Source organism: Theropithecus gelada, chromosome 12 (assembly GCF_003255815.1).
Source record: "Theropithecus gelada isolate Dixy chromosome 12, Tgel_1.0, whole genome shotgun sequence".
Taxonomy (NCBI): Eukaryota; Metazoa; Chordata; class Mammalia; order Primates; family Cercopithecidae; genus Theropithecus; species Theropithecus gelada.
In genome coordinates this window covers 28,210,647-28,228,080 of record NC_037680.1, presented here as the reverse complement: position 1 = coordinate 28,228,080, position 17,434 = coordinate 28,210,647, and the positions used below count along the sequence as shown (strand labels likewise).

At 42.0% G+C, this 17,434-nt stretch overlaps 1 protein-coding gene across 2 annotated transcripts in view; it reads right to left on the bottom strand.

The window, feature by feature from the left end:
- LYPD6B (LY6/PLAUR domain containing 6B) overlaps window positions 1–15,596 on the bottom strand; it is a 198,083-nt gene extending 182,487 nt beyond the window's left edge. The window contains exon 1 of one of the 2 annotated variants that reach the window (XM_025404752.1): window positions 15,262–15,596. The gene's annotated coding sequence lies outside the window, so the exon portion shown is untranslated. The remainder of the gene's footprint in view (window positions 1–15,261) is intronic. The other variant, XM_025404750.1, reaches the window with a different exon arrangement.
- Window positions 15,597–17,434: the final 1,838 nt, after the last annotated feature.

Below are 17,434 nucleotides of genomic sequence, written 5' to 3'. Positions count from 1 at the left end.
GAAAACCAAAGACGAAAATAAAATCTTAAAAGCAGCAAAAGAAAAATGAAACATCAATAAAAAGGAAGAAAGATAGGAATTACAGAAGACTTCTTGTCAGAGGCGTACAAGAAGAGAATGAAGCAACATTTTTAAAGTCCTGAAATTTTTTTTAAAATGTCAACCCATTGCTTCTCAGCCTTTTAGCTAAGATCAAGTATAAAAATTGTCAACCCAGAATTTTATACCCAGTGAAATACCTCCCAAAAATGCAGGAAAAATAAACATCAAAGACAAACAAAAACTTAGAATTCATTGCCCGGAGACCGACACTACAATAAATGTTAAATTAAGTTATCCGGGCAAAAGGACTATGTTGCCAGACCGAAACTCGGATCTACACAAAGAAATGAATGATGGAAATGATATAAATGAAAATCAAAATTCTTTTTTCTCTTAATTTTAATTGCTATGAAAGATAATTGAATATCTAAAGCAGGAGTAAACAAACTATAACCTACAAGCCAAACCTAGCCCTTGGTCTATTTTAGCATAACCAATGGGCTAAGAATGTTTTTTGAAATACATTTTTAAAGAATTGTTTAAGAATAAAAGTTTATGCAACAGAGACCATCTATGGCCTCAAATCCTAAAATACTTACTTTCTGGCTTTTTTACAGAAAAAGTTTGTTGACCCTTGGTCTAAAGCAAAAAATCTATTATTTATAGCTGATATAAAAAATGATAATAACAATAGCACAAAAAATAAAAGAGAACTGTGAATATACTGCTATAAGACTACAAATGAAACAGTATAATATTACTTGAAAGTAGACTCTGATTAATTAAAGATACATATTATTAACTCTAGAGCAATCACTAAAAAAATTTAAAGAGGCATAGATAAGAAGTTCATAGTGGAGATAAGGAAAATATAAAAAAATGCTCAAGACCAGGAAGTCGAGGCTACAGTAAGCCAAGATTGCGCCACTGCACTCTGGCCTGGGTGACAGAGTGGGACCCTGTCTCAAAACAAACAAACAAACAAACGAAAAACAAACAACAACAACAAAAAAAAACTCAAGAAACAAGAAAAAAAAGAATAGATAGAACAAATAGAAAACAACTAGCAAGATGGTCAATTATAATTAAGCCATATCAATAGCACAGTTAAGTGTGAATGGTCTAACATACCAGTTAATGGGCAGATATTGTCAGATTAGTTGAAAAAGTAAGACTCAAGTATATGTTGCCACAAGAAAGCCACCTTAAGTATACAGGTTATTTTATAACCTAAATATAAGTTAAAAGTAAAAGAACAGAAAAAGATACACAATGCAAACATTAATCAAAAAAAGCTGGAGTATCTATATTATTAACACCCAAAGTAGACTCCAGAACAAGGAATATTAACAGAAATACAGTGGGATATTACATAATAAGAAAGGGATCAAGATGTTCTCCAAGAGGACATCACAACCCTGAATGTGCATGCACTTAATAACAAAGAGTCAAAATACATGAAGTAAGAAGTGATATGACTAAAAAGAAAAATAGAAACATCCACAATTGTAACTGGAAACACTAACATTCCTATCTTGGTTATAGAGAAAACAAGTAGAAAATTAATAAGAGCACAGAAGACCTGAACAACCCTATCAAGCAACTTGACCTAACTGATATTTCTGCAACTTCCCACCCATCAATAGCAGAATACACATATTTTCAAGTGTGCATTGAAACTCACCAAGATAAACCACATTCTGGGCCATAAAACAAACATGAACAAATTTAAAAGAACAGAAATCATGCAAGTCATATTCTAGGATAATAAAAGACTTAAACTAACAGAAAAACTTCTAGAAAACCCCCAAATCTCTTAAAATTAAATGATATACTTTAAAATAACATATGGGTCAATAAGTAGTCTCAAAAGAAATGTTAAAATAGTTAAACTATTTAAAATAATTAGTTTAAAATTTATTTTATTTATTTAGTTTCATTTCATTTATTTAGTTTATTTATTTAGTTTAAAATACGTAAACTAAATGAAAATTAGGGGGGCGGAGCAAGATGGCCGAATAGGAGCAGCTCCAGTCTTCAACTCCCAGCGCCAGCGACACAGAAGACCGGTGATTTCGGCATTTTCAACTGAGGTACTGGGTTCATCTCACTGGGGAGTGCCGGACGATCGGTACTGGTCAGCTGCTGCAGCCCGACCAGCGAGAGCTGAAGCAGGGCGAGGCATTGCCTCACCTGAGAAGCGCAAGGGGGAAGGGAATCCCTTTTCCTAGCCAGGGGAACTGAGACACACAACACCTGGAGAATCGGGTAACTCCCACCCCAATACTGCGCTTTGAGCAAACAGGCACACCAGGAGATCATATCCCACACCTGGCCGGGAGGGTCCCACACCCACGGAGCCTCCCTCATTGCTATCACAGCAGTCTGTGATCTACCGGCAAGGCAGCAGCGAGGTTGGGGGAGGGGCGCCCGCCATTGCTGAGGCTTAAGTAGGTAAACAAAGCTGCTGGGAAGCTCGAACTGGGTGGAGCTCACAGCAGCTCAAGGAAACCTGCCTGTCTCTGTAGACTCCACCTCTGGGGGCAGGGCACAGAAAACAATAACAAAGCAGCAGAAAGCTCTGCAGACGCAAACGACTCTGTCTGACAGCTTTGAAGAGAGCAGTGGATCTCCCAACACGGAGGTTGAGATCTGAGAAGGGACAGACTCCCTGCTCAAGCGGGTCCCTGACCCCTGAGTAGCCTAACTGGGAGACATCCCCCACTAGGGGCAGTCTGACACCCCACACCTCACAGGGTGGAGTACACCCCTGAGAGGAAGCTTCCAAAGCAAGAATCAGACAGGTACACTTGCTGTTCAGAAATATTCTATCTTCTGCAGCCTCTGCTGCTGATACCCAGGCAAACAGGGTCTGGAGTGGACCTCAAGCAATCTCCAACAGACCTACAGCTGAGGGTCCTGACTGTTAGAAGGAAAACTATCAAACAGGAAGGACACCTACACCAAAACCCCATCAGTACATCACCATCATCAAAGATCAGAGGCAGATAAAACCACAAAGATGGGGAAAAAGCAGGGCAGAAAAGCTGGAAATTCAAAAAACAAGAGCGCATCTCCCCCGGCAAAGGAGCGCAGCTCATCGCCAGCAACGGATCAAAGCTGGACGGAGAATGACTTTGACGAGATGAGAGAAGAAGGCTTCAGTCCATCAAATTTCTCAGAGCTAAAGGAGGAATTACGTACCCAGCGCAAAGAAACTAAAAATCTTGAAAAAAAAGTGGAAGAATTGACGGCTAGACTAATTAATGCAGAGAAGGTCATAAACTAAATGAAAGAGATGAAAACCATGACACGAGAAATACGTGACAAATGCACAAGCTTCAGTAACCGACTCGATCAACTGGAAGAAAGAGTATCAGCAATTGAGGATCAAATGAATGAAATGAAGCGAGAAGAGAAACCAAAAGAAAAAAGAAGAAAAAGAAATGAACAAAGCCTGCAAGAAGTATGGGATTATGTAAAAAGACCAAATCTACGTCTGATTGGGGTGCCTGAAAGTGAGGGGGAAAATGGAACCAAGTTGGAAAACACTCTTCAGGATATCATCCAGGAGAACTTCCCCAACCTAGTAGGGCAGGCCAACATTCAAATCCAGGAAATACAGAGAACGCCACAAAGATACTCTTCGAGAAGAGCAACTCCAAGACACATAATTGCCAGATTCACCAAAGTTGAAATGAAGGAAAAAATCTTAAGGGCAGCCAGAGAGAAAGGTCGGGTTACCCACAAAGGGAAGCCCATCAGACTCACAGCAGATCTCTCGGCAGAAACTCTCCAAGCCAGAAGAGAGTGGGGGCCAATATTCAACATTCTTAAAGAAAAGAATTTTAAACCCAGAATTTCATATCCAGCCAAACTCAGTTTCATAAGTGAAGGAGAAATAAAATCCTTTACAGATAAGCAAATGCTTAGAGATTTTGTCACCACTAGGCCTGCCTTACAAGAGACCCTGAAGGAAGCACTCAACATGGAAAGGAACAACCGGTACCAGCCATCTCAAAAACATGCCAAAATGTAAAGACCATCAAGGCTAGGAAGAAACTGCATCAACTAATGAGCAAAATAACCAGTTAATATCATAATGGCAGGATCAAGTTCACACATAACAATCTTAACCTTAAATGTAAATGGACTAAATGCTCCAATTAAGAGACACAGACTGGCAAACTGGATAAAGAGTCAAGACCTATCAGTCTGCTGTATTCAGGAGACCCATCTCACACGCAGAGACATACATAGGCTCAAAATAAAGGGATGGAGGAAGATTTACCAAGCAAATGGAGAACAAAAAAAAGCAGGGGTTGCAATACTAGTCTCTGATAAAACAGACTTTAAACCATCAAAGATCAAAAGAGACAAAGAAGGCCATTACATAATGGTAAAGGGATCAATTCAACAGGAAGAGCTAACTATCCTAAATATATATGCACCCAATACAGGAGCACCCAGATTCATAAAGCAAGTCCTTAGAGACTTACAAAGAGACTTAGACTCCCATACAATAATAATGGGAGACTTCAACACTCCATTGTCAACATTAGACAGATCAACGAGACAGAAAGTTAACAAGGATATCCAGGAATTGAACTCATCTCTGCAGCAAGCAGACCTAATAGACATCTATAGAACTCTCCACCCCAAATCAACAGAATATACATTCTTCTCAGCACCACATCGTACTTATTCCAAAATTGACCACGTAATTGGAAGTAAAGCACTCCTCAGCAAATGTACAACAACAGAAATTATAACAAACTGTCTCTCAGACCACAGTGCAATCAAACTAGAACTCAGGACCAAGAAACTCAATCAAAACCGCTCAACTACATGGAAACTGAACAACCTGCTCCTGAATGACTACTGGGTACATAACGAAATGAAGGCAGAAATAAAGATGTTCTTTGAAACCAATGAGAACAAAGATACAACATACCAGAATCTCTGGGACACATTTAAAGCAGTGTGTAGAGGGAAATTTATAGCACTAAATGCCCACAAGAGAAAGCAGGAAAGATCTAAAATTGACACTCTAACATCGCAATTAAAAGAACTAGAGAAGCAAGAGCAAACACATTCGAAAGCTAGCAGAAGGCAAGAAATAACTAAGATCAGAGCAGAACTGAAGGAGATAGAGACACAAAAAACCCTCCAAAAAATCAATGAATCCAGGAGTTGGTTTTTTGAAAAGATCAACAAAATTGACAGACCACTAGCAAGACTAATAAAGAAGAAAAGAGAGAAGAATCAAATCGACGCAATTAAAAATGAAAAAGGGGATATCACCACCGACCCCACAGAAATACAAACTACCATCAGAGAATACTATAAACACCTCTACGCAAATAAACTGGAAAATCTAGAAGAAATGGATAACTTCCTGGACACTTACACTCTTCCAAGACTAAACCAGGAAGAAGTTGAATCCCTGAATAGACCAATAGCAGGCTCTGAAATTGAGGCAACAATTAATAGCCTACCAACCAAAAAAAGTCCAGGACCAGATGGATTCACAGCTGAATTCTACCAGAGGTACAAGGAGGAGTTGGTACCATTCCTTCTGAAACTATTCCAATCAATAGAAAAAGAGGGAATCCTCCCTAACTCATTTTATGAGGCCAACATCATCCTGATACCAAAGCCTGGCAGAGATACAACAAAAAAAGAGAATTTTAGACCAATATCCCTGATGAACATCGATGCAAAAATCCTCAATAAAATACTGGCAAACCGGATTCAGCAACACATCAAAAAGCTTATCCACCATGATCAAGTGGGCTTCATCCCTGGGATGCAAGGCTGGTTCAACATTCGCAAATCAATAAACATAATCCAGCATATAAACGGAACCAAAGACAAGAACCACATGATTATTTCAATAGATGCAGAAAAGGCTTTTGACAAAATTCAACAGCCCTTCATGCTAAAAACGCTCAATAAATTCGGTATTGATGGAACGTACCTCAAAATAATAAGAGCTATTTATGACAAACCCACAGCCAATATCATACTGAATGGGCAAAAACTGGAAAAATTCCCTTTGAAAACTGGCACAAGACAGGGATGCCCTCTCTCACCACTCCTATTCAACATAGTGTTGGAAGTTCTGGCTAGGGCAATCAGGCAAGAGAAAGAAATCAAGGGTATTCAGTTAGGAAAAGAAGAAGTCAAATTGTCCCTCTTTGCAGATGACATGATTGTATATTTAGAAAACCCCATTGTCTCAGCCCAAAATCTCCTTAAGCTGATAAGCAACTTCAGCAAAGTCTCAGGATACAAAATTAATGTGCAAAAATCACAAGCATTCTTATACACTAGTAACAGACAAACAGAGAGCCAAATCATGAATGAACTTCCATTCACAATTGCTTCAAAGAGAATCAAATACCTAGGAATCCAACTTACAAGGGATGTAAAGGACCTCTTCAAGGAGAACTACAAACCACTGCTCAGTGAAATAAAAGAGGACACAAACAAATGGAAGAACATACCATGCTCATGGATAGGAAGAATCAATATCGTGAAAATGGCCATACTGCCCAAGGTAATTTATAGATTCAATGCCATCCCCATCAAGCTACCAATGAGTTTCTTCACAGAATTGGAAAAAACTGCTTTAAAGTTCATATGGAACCAAAAAAGAGCCCGCATCTCCAAGACAATCCTAAGTCAAAAGAACAAAGCTGGAGGCATCACGCTACCTGACTTCAAACTATACTACAAGGCTACAGTAACCAAAACAGCATGGTACTGGTACCAAAACAGAGATATAGACCAATGGAACAGAACAGAGTCCTCAGAAATAATACCACACATCTACAGCCATCTGATCTTTGACAAACCTGAGAGAAACAAGAAATGGGGAAAGGATTCCCTATTTAATAAATGGTGCTGGGAAAATTGGCTAGCCATAAGTAGAAAGCTGAAACTGGATCCTTTCCTTACTCCTTATACGAAAATTAATTCAAGATGGATTAGAGACTTAAATGTTAGACCTAATACCATAAAAATCCTAGAGGAAAACCTAGGTAGTACCATTCAGGACATAGGCATGGGCAAAGACTTCATGTCTAAAACACCAAAAGCAACGGCAGCAAAAGCCAAAATTGACAAATGGGATCTCATTAAACTAAAGAGCTTCTGCACAGCAAAAGAAACTACCATCAGAGTGAACAGGCAACCTACAGAATGGGAGAAAATTTTTGCAATCTACTCATCTGACAAAGGGCTAATATCCAGAACCTACAAAGAACTCCAACAAATTTACAAGAAAAAAACAAACAACCCCATCAAAAAGTGGGCAAAGGATATGAATAGACATTTCTCAAAAGAAGACATTCATACAGCCAACAAACACATGAAAAAATGCTCATCATCACTGGCCATCAGAGAAATGCAAATCAAAACCACAATGAGATACCATCTCACACCAGTTAGAATGGCGATCATTCAAAAGTCAGGAAACAACAGGTGCTGGAGAGGATGTGGAGAAATAGGAACACTTTTACACTGTTGGTGGGATTGTAAACTAGTTCAACCATTATGGAAAACAGTATGGCGATTCCTCAAGGATCTAGAACTAGATGTACCATATGACCCAGCCATCCCATTACTGGGTATATACCCAAAGGATTATAAATTATGCTGCTATAAAGACACATGCACACGTATGTTTATTGCAGCACTATTCACAATAGCAAAGACTTGGAATCAACCCAAATGTCCATCAGTGACAGATTGGATTAAGAAAATGTGGCATATATACACCATGGAATACTATGCAGCCATAAAAAAGGATGAGTTTGTGTCCTTTGTAGGGACATGGATGCAGCTGGAATCCATCATTCTTAGCAAACTATCACAAGAACAGAAAACCAAACACCGCATGTTCTCACTCATAGGTGGGAACTGAACAATGAGATCACTTGGACTCGGGAAGGGGAACATCACACACCGGGGCCTATCATGGGGAGGGGGGCGGGGGGAGGGATTGCATTGGGAGTTATACCTGATGTAAATGACGAGTTGATGGGTGCAGCACACCAACAAGGCACAAGTATACATATGTAACAAACCTGCATGTTTTGCACATGTACCCTACAACTTACAGTATAATAATAATAAATAAATTTAAAAAAAAATAAAAAAAATAAAAAAAAATAAAAAAAAAAAAAAACTAAATGAAAATTAAAATATACATTTCAAAATTGTATAATGCAGCTAAAGCATTAGAGGGAAATGTATAGCATTAAATACTTCTATTAAAACAAAAATCAGTAATATAAGCTTATCCCTTAAAAAATAGAAGAGTACATTAAACCCAAGCAAAGAGAAGGAAAGCAATAATAAAATAAGAGCAGAAATCAATGAAATTGAAAACAGAAAAATAATAAACAAAATTAAACCAAAATCTGGGTCTTTGAAGAGATCAACAAAATTGATAAGCCTCTAGACAGACTGAGCAAGAAAAAGACTGAAGACATAAATTAATAATGTCTAGAATAAAAGAGGGAGTATTATTACTGACCATTCAGACATAAATGGCTAGTAAAAGAACACCACAAAAAATTCTATATCAATGAATTTGACAACTTAGGTGAAGTGGACTGAATCTTTGAAAGATACAAACTAACAAAACTTATCAAGAAGAAATAGATAACCTGAATAGTCCTATATCTATTTATAAAATTAAATTTGTGCTAAAAACCTTCCAACAAAGAAAACTCTAGGACCAAATGGTTTCACTAGAGAATTCTACACAACACTGAAGGAATAAATAATACCAATCCTACATAATCCCCTCCAAAAATACATTACAATCAAGTGGAATTTATCCAGAGAATGTATGACTGGTTCAACATTTGAAAATCAATCAGTGCAATTCACCATATTAAATATTAAGAAAAGTCATATGATTCTGTCAGTTGATGGTAAAAAAAAGAATTCAATAAAATTCAAAATCCACTCATAATTTAAAAAAACACTGTCACTAGGGGAGGAGGGGAGGGATAGCAATAGGAGATAGACCTAATGTAAATGATGAGTTAATGGGTGCAGCACACCAACATGGCACATGTATAAATATGTAACAAACCTGCACGTTGTGCACATGTACCCTAGAACTTAAAGTATAATTAAAAAAAAAAAAAACCACTGTCAATAAACTAGAAATACAAGGGAAATTCCTTAACATCATATTGTATCTACAAGAAACTCAACTAACATCATACTTAACAGTGAAAGATTTATTGCTGACTGCTCCATAAGAAACAAAGCAAGGATGTTCTCTCTTACCACTGCCATGCAACATTGTACTGCAATTCTTAGCCAGTGTAATAAGTTGGAGGAAGGGAAGGAGAGAGGGAGGAAAGAAAGACAAGTCATTTAGGTTAGAAAGGAAAAAATAAAACTGTCTCTATTCACAGATAATACAATTGTCTATGTAGAAAATTCCAAAGAATCTAAGAACAGATGAGTAACTTTAGCAAGGCCACAGAATACAATACCAACATACAAAAATCAATTGTATTTTGATACACCAGCAACAACAGCAATCCCCAAAATGAGATACTTAAGTATAAATCTAACAAAATATGTGCAAGATCTATATCCTGAAAACTAGAGTGCTGATGGAAGAAATCAAAGACTTAAATAAATGGATGGTTATATCCTGCTCATGAACTAGAGGACTCAATAATGTAAAGATGTCAATTCGTCCTAAATTAATCAGTAGATTCAATGCAATTCCATTCAAAATCCAGAATTTTTTGTAGATATTGACAAATTAATTCTAGAATTCATATGGAAAGGCAAAAGAACTAAAAGAGTCATAGCAATTTTGGAAAGGAATAAAGTTGGAGGGCTTACATTATGTGCTTCCAAAATGTATTTTAAAGCCACAGTAATCAAGATACTATAGTGTTGGCATGAAGTAAGCACACAGATCAATGGAACTGAATTGAGAGTCTAGTAATAAAACCCTTACATTTTAGCTAATTGATTAGTGACAAAAGTTCTAAGACAATTCAAGGGAAGAAAAGACAGTCATTTCAACAAATGGTGCTGGAACATTTGGACTTCCACATACCAAAAAGAAAAGACTTTTGACTCATACTTTATCCCTTATACAAAAATTAAAGCAAAATGGATCATAGACTTAAGTGTTAAACATAAAACTGAAACATAAAACATGAAACTTCTAGAAGAAAATAGAAATGTTCAAGACTTTCTGGTTAGAGAATTCCTCAATTCAACAACAAAAGTTGGATGCATTGAAAAATTGATAAATTGGTTTATCAAAATTAACCCAGAAGACACTGTTAAGGGAATAAAAATGACAAGGCAGTTGTTGGGAGAAGTAATCTACAAACTACATTTGTGACACAAGACTTATACCCAGATTATTATACTGAACAACAAGAAAACTCAATAAAACAGGTAGTTAAAATTACCTCTACATAACACTTCAACACTTTAAAATTGTATTTGCATTTCTGTTTTTTCCAGGCAGTAATGGGTCCAAACATAACCTCTCATCAATTTGTATCTGTAGCACATTATTTAACTTTGGAATTGGATTTTTGATCTGTTAACTTTTGGTGTACTTTATACTGACCCAAAAAAAAGTTAGTTTTCTTTGAATTCAGGAGATAAATTCAAAATCCCCTGGAGGAGGCCTAGGCGGGCAGATCATGAGATCAGGACATCGAGAATATCCTGGTTAATACGGTGAAACCCCGTCTCTACCAAAAATACAAAAAATTAGCTGGGCGTGGTGGCGGGCGCCTGTAATCCCACCTACTTTGGAGGCTGAGGCAGAATGGCGTGAACCCGGGAGGTGGAGTTCGCAGTGAGCCAATATCGTGCCACTGCACTCCAGCCTGGGTGACAGAGTGAGACTCTGTCTCAAAATAAATAAATAAATAAATAATAAAAATAAATAAATAACGAACCCTTAGCATGAATCACCACATTTGTAATCACCATATTTTCTCCTTTCCCTGCTACCAAAACTAAACAATTCTGGAACATAATGATGAAAGAAATGACCCTTATTTTCCCTTTGCTCATATTTCTTCATTTATTTCTCATGACCTGGTACCATGTTTTTGAAAGTCATTATAAATCATATTTAGGAACATTGTGAGGTGTAACAAACAACCAAAGAAATTCTGCATGAAAGAAATCCTATAAAATTGAGTTATTTAATATGTAACTCTCTTTTTCCAAGTGAACACCTGTCCTTTTTGCCCAAAACCCTACCTGCTTAGACCATACTGCTCTGCTGGAAACAAGAGAGAATAAGCCATGATTTCCAGCACTATATCCAGTTTGTTTCTAATGACTGCACTCTTGTCTGGATCTATTTTATTTTTTATTACAGTACTTCTCACTGCCTGACTTATTAGACAAAACATAAATAAATGTCTCCTTCCAGTAGACTGTAAGCTCCAATCCCCAGCACCTAGAACAGTGTCTGGCACACAGTAGATGCTCAATAAATATTTGTGAAATGAATGACTGCCCAAGGCATTTCTCTCTACCTCATTCCCTCACATTCTTCCAGTGATCCTGGCCAGCCCATGGCAGTATTGTTGCTGAAAATAGGAAAATATGCTGCCCTCCACTTCTGCTTTCTTCCAGGATTACTGACCATGTCTTTTTGCCAATTTATTTGCTAACTAGATACTGAGGATGAAAAGCGGCATCCCTGGTTGCCCAATCTAATTCCAAAAGTCCAGCACCAGTGTCCACCAATGTCTACCGTATAAAGCAGAAACAAAGTGCAGCACCCACTTCATGTTTCAGATGAAAATAGGATAAATGATTTCAAAGCAGTTCATGGTAGAGGCTGGTTTCCTACTAAATGCAACTATCAAAGCTATCACTCATTGGACTTAGCATCAGGAGAATTGTTTTCTAGTCCAGGATCTACCAGTAATTGCATCTTCACCAAGTCCCAGCCTGTTAGTTTGAAGACAGTTAGCAACACTGAAACAAAGACATGATTTAGAGCAAGTAAGTGTTCTCAACAGAGGGATGGGGAGTTACCAGGGAAGGTAGGCAGTGGGTAGCCCAGAAAAATCATCTGTGAGGCTTTTCAAACTACAAAGAGTTTGAAACTCCTCTGAAACTCCTCCACCCCAATCCACCCCTTGAGAATTACCACCATAAAGTGAGCCACTGTTGCTATTACTATTGGGAGTATGGAAAACTCAGAAAAGCTTTTCCAGGTTTCAAGTGTAAGCTCGTAGAGGAATAGGACCAAGATTTACTATGCTTCTTAGTAACATCCACAGAATCTAATACAGGGTAGTCCTGTCTTTACTTACTTTTCCAACCTCAGCTCCTTTCCTCCCCTCAGCCACACCCTAGGCGTCTCCCATGGTATTGGACTTCTGATTACCCATCTATGCCAGACCTTGCATCACCTGTCCCCGCCTCTGAGAGACACAGTTGGTTGCCCACATAAACAGCCCCACAGGCAGTCTCACTGTCCTCCTTGCTAACAGAATTCTGATTGTGTTCAGATATGGGACATGGATGCTCAGAGTAGGTGAGCCCCTCCTACAGCTCCAGAAAATAGCTTGGGCAAAGCAATCATAGGCCCCTCTTCTCCTTTGCCAATGACTGGTTTCAGGGTAAGCATGAGACCACTTTGGCCAGTGACACAGGGTACTTCGGGGAAAATTTGTTCTTTGTTATCTACGGAAAGACTAAGCAGCAATCCCTGACCTTCTTGTTGCTGCTTTGGATGTTGTCATGTGAAGGCATGATGGAGCTCTAGTCACCCTGGAAAACCAAGATAATTTTCTAGAAGCCACCCAAGAGCTGTGGCCACTTTGAACGACCTACCTTCAGATGTTCTAAGCAAGACAGTAGAGTAACCTAAATAATGTTACAACAAAAAGTGTCCCTCCAGAATCCTACCACATGGCCTAGAAAATCTCTCAACTTTTTCTCCTAGACCTGTCCTTCTCATCTTCAATTCAAAGCTCAGCTACAGTTTCTTTGGGGAGTCTTCACTATGTCCCCAGACAGATGAGTCTTCGACGATGTTATCCACATATCTGTCTTTCCAACTAGACTGTGAGCTTCTCAAAAGCACGCATTTTCGCCCTTGGCAGAGGCCCTGGCATATATTGAGCATTTATTAAATGTCGAATGAATGAATAAAAAATGAATGAAAGGAGGGACACACAGGATGCCTTCCATGCATTAGATAAAGACTTGACTGACGGAATATGGCCCCCAGGGTGTCTACATTCTACTGCAGACTACCTTTAGATGCTGGTGAGCAAAGACAGAGATAGTACAATGAGCATGTCCTATTTTGTCAGACTTCTCATTGGGAATTGCGCCCCCTACTGACATCCCTTGCAGCTGAGGTGGGCCAGTCTATCAATCACAGTGGGTCATGTGCCCATTCCTGTTGTGGGAACCTCTTCCTGTCTGCTGAGATGGCTTGGATCTGCTTTGGTCCAGTATGTCAATAAGATTGTTATAAGGGGCCGTGCAGTGGCTCATGCCTGTAATCCCAGCACTCTGGGAGGCCAACACGGGCAGATCACTTGAGGTCAGGAGTTCGAGACCAGTCTGGCCAACATGGTGAAACCCCATCTCTACTAAAAATACAAAAATTAGCCCAGCGTGGTGGCCCACGCCTATAATTCCAGCTACTTAGGAGGCTAAGGCAGGATAATCGCTTGGACCTGGGAGGTAGAGGTTGCATGCAGTGAGCCGAGATCATGCCACTGCACTCCAGCCTGGGTGACAAAGTGAGACTCTGTCTCAAAAGAAAAAAACAGAGAGAGAGAGAGAGACAGAGAGGCTGCTATATGGATAGAGAAGATGGGATTCTCTCTCTCACTCCCTGTCTCTGTCTCTCTCTCTGAAGGAGCAGATAAGCCTGAAGGTGCAAGTCCTATTTATAGTCCATACTAAGAACCAGTCAACACAGAGAGAAAAACAGCTAAGAGATACACAAGAGAGAACTAGCCCTGGAACCTTATATGAGCCTCTGGAACTAGCTATAGCTTTAAGTTAAAATCCTCGACCTTTTCATTTATGTGACCCCATCAATTTCTACATAGAATAAGGCAATTTTCAAGTGACCAAAACCCAACCCAAAGAAAACAATTCTGACAAATACGACGGGTAATGATGAGGGCAGTGTGACAACACCCCCTGCATCTGCAGGGCCTGTGCACTGGCAGCCCTAATCTTGACCTCCGGGATGGTGTCAGCAAGTAAGGCATCCTGGAGGAAGCCTAACCATGAACAAGTCAGGGAAGGAAAGAATGCCCCCACCCCACACACACACCACCACATCAACACAAAGGGGGAAAATCAAGCAGTATGCTATGTACTCCATGAACATCATATAACCTAAGGCTGTTGTCATGATTATAATATTAATAATACCTATTTTACTTTAAGGGAACTGAGGCTCAGAGCAGTTAAGTAACTTGCTCAAGGTCATATAGCTAGTTACTGGAATTTAAATAGCATTCTAGACTTTTCCCACTTTCCCACTCCTGATCCCCAGGCTTTGGGAGGTGGACAGTACCCCTCCACCCACCAGCTCCCCGCAAACGCCGCAGGGCATACAGAGCTGAAGCCTGACAACACAAGCCCCCTGGAGTCAGAGCAGCCTCCAGACCCAGCTTTTGAGAAGCCCCAAGTAACTAACCAATGTGTAAGGTTGGTTATTCAACAACAAAAGTAAAGAGCCAGGGCAGGGGAAGCGGCGGCACCCGCGCTGGCCCCGCGTGAAGCGCGCAGAGGAAAACACTGGAGCTCGCTCGCTCGCTCTTGGCCCCACGATCGGCCTTGAACCCCAGCCCCAGCTCCGCGCTCTCTCCAGCAGTTTGGCCCCCAGTCTCTCCTCTCCTCTCGGCTCTGCCGAAGTCTCTGGCCCCACATGGCTCTGGACGATTACAGACCCACACCGCTCCAGCCTTGCCCCGGCCCTCTGCTCCCGCCCCATCCAGATGCTGGCAGCTGCTAGCCCCGAGGCAGCGACGAGACCCCGACGCCGCCACTGCGCCGCGGCCCCGCGAGCTCCTGGCTGCCCCGGCGCGCCCGGCAGGGGCGCAGCGCATCTCCCGCCGCAGTCGCGCGGCCCCGCACTCGCTCCGGCTCGGGGTGAGCCGTCCGGAACCCACCACCGCCCCCGCCTGCTGCGCTGGCCCCGCTCACCTCGCCGCCCGCGCCCGCCGGGCCTCTCGGCGCCCTCGCCCGGCTCCCGGTACCTGCTCCCAGCGAGCCCGCCTGGGGCCGGCGTTGGCTGCGGCCGCGCGGGGCGGGGCGCGGCTCCTCCCTGCCCTGAGCCACCTGGGGTGCGGGAGGGGGCCGGGCCGGGACAGGTGAGCCCCGCCCGCGAGGGAGCAGTCCGGGGCCCGGCTCCGCGGGGAAACCGCAGGGCTCTGCCACGAGGTTGAAGGGAGGCCCGGACGGGCGGCCGTGTGGTAGTCGCCAGCGCTTGGGAGGCGGCGAGGAGCCTGTTCCCACCCAGCCAGCCCCGCTCAGGAAGTGAAAGAAGCACGGGATTCGGACCCCACCCAGCTTAAAGAGGGAGGGTCCAACCCCTTTCTTCCTAGAATGTAGAAACGAAGAGTGCAGACCCTCGGGAGTGAAAATGATTGGGCCAAGGGTGCAGGTGAGTTAGTTCAGGATTGGAAAAACTCTGAAAGACCTTTTTTGACCATTCCATCCAACCCCGTCCCCACCTTGCCCACCCCTCAAGTGGCAAGGCCTAATCTTGGCTTCTGTGATGGTGTCAGCAAGTAAGGCATCCTGGAGGAAGCCTAACCACGAACAAGTCAGGGTGGGACTTTAAATAATGACATTATTATTTAATGTCCCCCCTTTAAATAATGACATTAAGCTATAAATAAGATAATTTCATATAGTGACGTCCTCCCCACCCCTGGACGGGAAGCCCCAGGAGAGGCAGGAACCTTACTTGTCCACTACTGAATTACCGGAGCTTTGAAAACTCAGGGCACTTAATACCTGATGAGCAGACTAGGTGGCGCCCAGTCTTTTGCATCCAGCCTTAGGCTGGTCCCCTCTGTCCAGAGCTGCTCCAGCGTCATTCCAAGTTTACTAGGGAGAATCCAGAGGCAAGCTGTCAGCTTCCAGGCCACCTGTCCTCTCTCTACTGCTTACTGCCCACCCACTGCCAGCCAGGCAGCTGGGTTGTGGGAGGTCTATACTCCCAGGGCACCTTATAGTGGTCAAGCAAATCTTTAACTTCTGAAGATGCCACAGACAGGAGAACTCTGAAATAACACTCTCCAGCCAGGCTTGCACTGTGGAAACACAGCTCAAAGTATGGGCCACTGACTCAAGATCCCACGGCTGGTAGCAGAGCTGATCCTGGGCCTGCATTTCTAAAGACAGTGGGCTGCTCTGGGGCCTTTCAGGGGCTGCTGGTTATGCCTGCAGTGGGGAAACCTGGGTACAGAAATTCTGCAGAAGCGGGGTCTGGGTTTGGTCCTCTGCTGAGACTTCTAATCTGTCTTTCCAGACCTCTCAGGTCAAGCATCACCTGAGCCAGCTTGCATTTATTGAGGCCCTTGACAACTGCAAAAACAAAAACAATGGTATTTTTAGGTGTTCCATTTAACAAATGGCCTTCACACACACACACACACACACACACACGAGGTAATGTGTCATGCTGCTACTCACATGTTAATTTCAAGACTCATTAAAAAAATCCATTCCGTGAAAAAATTCGTTTCACTCAGAAAGCACTGTACAACGTTAAAGTTATATGGAGAACATTCCTTCTTATGACTATTTCAGTACACTTCTGTGACTATGTATTAAACCTCCGAGGCCAAAATGGGAGGATCTCTATTAAGGTGAGGTCAGGGCCAAGAAGCCTGCTCCACCCCTCCACTGACAACAAGCCTAACACTCTTAAGGTCTAGACACCCAACCCCTTCAGTGGGTTCTGCACAGATGGGTATTTCAGGTCTGGTGTTGCCTGGCTGGCTACGTCACACTGGGCAAGGCCAACCTAGAAAAGGTTATATGGGATGCCCTACCTAGGTGTGCCCTACCTGTTGCCACTCCCTCTATGGTGGCAGGGAGTCTGGTGTCCCAGGGTGGGGCTGTGGTGGGGCCTGCGCTTTGGGACAGCCACTTGCACCAGCAGGTAGGGCTGAGCAAAGGAGCCCCTCTGGGTCTCACGTGAAATGGGCCTAGACCTTTTTATGTGTTGGTTTCAGTCAGTAGAGCATGTGATCCCCTGTGATTGAGGATCCTCCTGCTGTGCGTGTGATCTTGGCTGGGCCAGTCTGCCAAGTGATGCCACCCAGACAGGCCTGAGAATCATCAGGAGGGTACAGGTTCTGTCCCA